This window comes from Lytechinus pictus, chromosome 12 (assembly GCF_037042905.1).
Source record: "Lytechinus pictus isolate F3 Inbred chromosome 12, Lp3.0, whole genome shotgun sequence".
Lineage (NCBI taxonomy): Eukaryota > Metazoa > Echinodermata > Echinoidea > Temnopleuroida > Toxopneustidae > Lytechinus > Lytechinus pictus.
This window is the reverse complement of record NC_087256.1, coordinates 5885551-5890832: the sequence shown is the minus strand read 5'-3', so window position 1 is coordinate 5890832 and position 5282 is coordinate 5885551.

The following is a 5282-nucleotide window of genomic DNA, read 5'->3' as shown; positions in this document are numbered from 1 at the left end:
ATTTTGATGAAAGTTAACTTAACTTTAATACATAATGTACGTCATGCCTATATTGCGACATCTGTTGTGACTTGCCAAGTGAATTCATGGTCTGGGGTTGAACAAATGATTTTTAACCTGTTTTTCAAATGATTGCAGAGGGAGCATTATTTTATTAAAAAAAGATGGTAGACCGTTTTAAAAGTTGCCTCCCGCTACATGAAATATTAGGGCCTAATTTTTTTTTCATGTGAACATTGGGAATTATTTGGAAGTGGGAGGAAGTTGAAGCACCTTTGATTTTACTAGATTTATAGGTAGGCCCTATATCCTGAATAAATTAATTTGATAAGTTGTTGAAACTTTTCCCCAGGGTGATGTAAAAGATGGCGCCCTTTCCCCTCCGACCTGCGATGTAACATAGTGATGATCACACGATCACCACCATTAATGTCTTCCCCAGGTGTGACAGTAATTGTGGTTCATCATTTACACCTGCCGACTCGTCCGGTCTAGCCCAAAATTTAAGCGGATTTTCAGTAATCCGTAATTTGAATCTGTAATCCCAGCATTCCTGCCAATAAAAAGGAATAAAAACTCTCTTTAAAAGGGATGATTGTGGGATGAGCGCTCCATGAAAGACAGTGTTTATCATCGCGCCTGGTACAAGGGGATTGAACAGTGTTTGCATGTTTTGTTTTCCAGTCGGAGTGGTGATTGTTTCAATCATTACCCACCACGTAATTGTATGTATGGGACTGATCACGATGATGGGCGTTTATACCTGGAGAGCGTGGGACCATCCCGAGTGGTCGCTGTGATTTAATTTACGGAGATGTGTGATATCATAACTGTGAATCAACAGTACAATAACCCTTTTATCATTATCATCGCTTGTTTGTTGTGCAAAGCCAATTCAAAATATTAAAAGGTTATGATAAACTAAAAATATAATTGATTTGCCATGTGTTATTGATATAATTTGCATTTATGAAGTACTCAATATCTATATAACTTTTTGTACCTTTGATCTATTACACTTAATTTGATGTCACATGGTGATAGAGTACAATAAACTATGAAGGGCTATGGCTTTACCCTGCTCTTTCTTGAAAATATCCACCAATCTATAATGATTGATTGATTTATTGACTCACTCATTAACCTATGAATGTATTAATTTGTTTATCTGTCTGTGTGTCTACATTTAATCATTAATGTTATGCAGCTCATATGCAATAATGTGTAACCAAATATTTGCATTTCAACATCACTAATTTCAATTATTTATATATCTATTGTTATTCACGGCAATTGAATGCATCCAGTGCGAAAACGATCCCCAGTTTTAAGACCAAATTATTTCAAATAGCTCTGGATCAAAATATAGACTGACATTTGATTAATGATAACATTTGATACTTAACACAAGTGCATTTCAGCCATGGTGCATCTGATGTTTTACATAATACCAGAACGAAATTTAGGCTGAGATCAAATCACCTTTTGGGTCTTGACAATCAATATTTTGCTACCTAAAATAATGCAAACAAGATTGCTCTAAAAACCTTAAGGCCTAAAAGTGTCAAGTGGCTGGGTTTTTCGGGGAAGGGGGTATCCGTTGATTCTTTGAAAAAAAAGAAGTTGAATGGGTATAGCGTCGTCTCTCCGTAAATGTAAAATAAAAATAATGCAAAATCACATGATATATCCAATAGAAAACGTTTTTTGAAATTTATTTCCTTCGTTTCAGAGCTGTTTTACAATTCTGATAGAAATATGTAATGAAGTGGGAAAATGACAGCCGATTTTGAGGATATGCAAATACTATAAATACTATCAGTCGTTTTTCTTGGAGTTCATTATCTAGAATCCTTGGATTCGGAAATCTATGAAATTAACAGAATCCACCTTTGTGGATTCGGGTCAATGTGATCTACGCTGACGCCATTTTTTAGGACATTATGAATAGTAAAAAGAGGATGGGTGTACATTTTAATGAATTGATTCGAATTTAAATATGAACTTCTGATTTTTTTTTATTGAAGATAATAGATTTTTCCATCTTTACAAGGTTTTTCTTCATCATAGTCGATTTTTTTAGCATACATAACAACCGCACTCAACTGCACAGACAATGAACAACAGAACCAATGCACACACATACACACACACACACTCCATTTCCCATATTCTCGACTATACAAACTAGTAATCATATTCATATCATACATATCAATGTTCAAACATAATCATAATCACAGTATTTTTTATAATTACCATCATCATCATCACCTTCATTATCATCATCATCATCACCATCATCATCATCATCATCATCTTCATCATCATCATCTTCATAATCATCATCTTCATCATCACCACCATCATCACAATCATCATCATCTTCATCATCATCATCTTCATCATCACCACCATCATCATTACCACCATCATCACCATCACTGTCACCACCGCCATCTATGTATCATGTCATTAAGAAACACGTTAACTTCATTCCTACGATCGTCTTATAGTTGTCATTATCCTTTTTCATTATCATAATCATCATCATTACCGCATGCACTTTTATATCATGATTTTCTTTTGTCATGTTTATCACCATTTCAAAATTACCCAACACATGCTCTCTCTTTCTCTCTCTCTCTCTGCTGTCCTGATACTTCACATCTAAAATAACTTATTTGTAAACAATATCTTCTGTTTCATTAGCCATCGCTATTATATCTAATATCCTTCATATAAGAATGTCTTGGTAATCAGTAATTGCGACTAGCATTTGCAACTTTTAAAAACACATCACATGAAGAGGCACGCCCAACTTAAAAAGCGCAATATCTTTCTCGGCCAAACTTTCACTTTCATAAATGTTGCAATGAAATCACAAAATGCAAAGACCAGTTCTCAATTTCAAAAAGAGGGTATTATTCTCTACTCAATATTGAACAAGTCCAACCGATATAAATTTTACAATAGAAATTTACACCATATTTACAAAATACACATTTCCACTACTCTTCTCTATTTACATTAGACAGGGTAGCATTTTCCTGGGAATACATACTGCTTACACTTTCAATAACATTCTGCTTATTTACACCTTAGCTTTCCATACCTTTGCTCCTTTCTGTGAGCTTTCTTTCTTAACAAAAAAAATAAATTAATTGCATTCTTTAAAAACAACTTGACCAGACAGGAGACGGTTGTGTGTGAGGGTGGGTTGGTGTGTGTGAGGGTGTATGTGTAAATACAGATATTCATACCGAGTGTAATAATTATGTGTCGTTTTCATTCAAATGGCACATTATGATGAAATAACTAGGCAGTTTCCTAAAGGCCCGTATTCTGAAGTAGGGTTTAATTCAAACTCTGGTTTATAATTGTTGTTTAATTATGGAAAGCCAATTGTGAAATAAATATCTAACAATACAAGTTCATTGAATCAGCTAAGTTGACTCTCAAATACTTAAATGTCTGGGCAATATAAATAACAGAATTGTCTTAACCATTGAAGAATTAAGGAAGATCACGGTAAACATAAGAAACATGCAATGTAAACAAATTCTTGACAGTTTTGGCTTCCTTAAATGTTAGCACAAAGTTAGACCATGGTCTAAGTTAAATCCGACTTCAAAATGGGGCTTAAGAGTTGCGTAAAAATTGTACTTCAATTTCCACGTTACATACGGAAATTTCAATTTTCAAAATAATACTTGATGGATGACATGACACCAATTCAATACTTAATACATTAGCAACATGAAATCACTAACTCCATCAGCTCGGTACAATGACTGAACGATGGGTTAGTTCTTTATGCGTGGTCACTTTATCTTTTAAAAATCGACTACAATTTTCATGACGTACGCCACTTCTTCTTTGGTATAAATTCGTTCTTTACACGCGGCAAACATGAATTAATCCACACAACTTGGTGAATGGAATGTAATACAAAAATCAATTACAAACAATGATAATGAGACTATATTAAGTGCTAAATATTGGAAAGAGGGAGAGATGGGTTAACTAAGTGGCAAGCACCTGGCATACACTTAAATTCACAGGCATGTGTCGACTTCAAAGACAAACAAAATGAAATATTACGTCAACTCATGACTGCTATTACGTCACACAATACTGATAGCAGGTACTTTATGAAACTGGACAGCAACTTTTTGACAGCAGATATGAGGACAGTGGTACCCAACCTAGCGTGTACGCCTTGGAAAATGAGCCCATGTGTAACTTTCAAATATTCCACAAGATACAATTATATCTAGGTTAATTATCACGTTCTGGGTCCCGTAACACAATCAGGAGATATTAACCCTGCACTGTTAGAAAATTTATCCTTAAAATAAAAGAAGTTCCTGCAGCAGAGTCTCGAGAACACCTGTAATCTTACCAGATTGCGTAATCTTACATTATGTCATGTAAAATTACAGGAAATTGGTATTTGGTGTATGGAACCTTACAAATTTCCTTTAATAAAACACCCTTTTTAAACAGACCTGTTCTGTTAAATTGCAGAAAAATTCCTGTTTTATGAATTTACAGATTGATTCTGTTACTGCTTTCTGCAAAATCTTCTTTTTTCCCCTGTAAAATCAGGGTTTTTTTTAACAGTGTGTGATCATAATAAATGTCAGTCCGCGAAAACAAAGAGTTGTATTTTCCTTTAGATCATAATACACTATCCCTGGCCAACCGCGCATGCGCATGTTAGGATCTGTTCAATTTGTGCAAATTGTTTCTTTTACACGACAAATAAGGAATAGTATGGAGAAGGACATGAGCGGCATATTACTTATGTGAATATCTATAGTTCCTTACCATACAATTCTTATCAAGAAATTTGATAAGGTAGTCTTTACGAAATTACAACGATAGAACAAAAGAAAAAGTGATATAGAAACCATTTTACATGAATTTCGTGAATATGAAGCTCGAGACCGAATGATAAAGGAAACTTTCATCGGTTGGGGATGATTAATCAAATAATGTTTATAAACTTCTATCAACCTTAACAATATAGCTATTTCTGTTTCACAATGGCAAATAATCATCACAATCATTCATGTTATCGATAAATGTCACAATTATAACTCTCTCTGGAGAAGGACTACATTTCATTTCATTACATCAAAGAAATAAACATTAAGAAACACAAGTCAGACTGTGGCCAAATGTTTTGGCTTGATATGGATGGGCAAGGTAAAGTCTAAGAGCCTTTATTGGCTGAATATGGTTGTTACAAATGTCTTTATATATCGAAGATAACC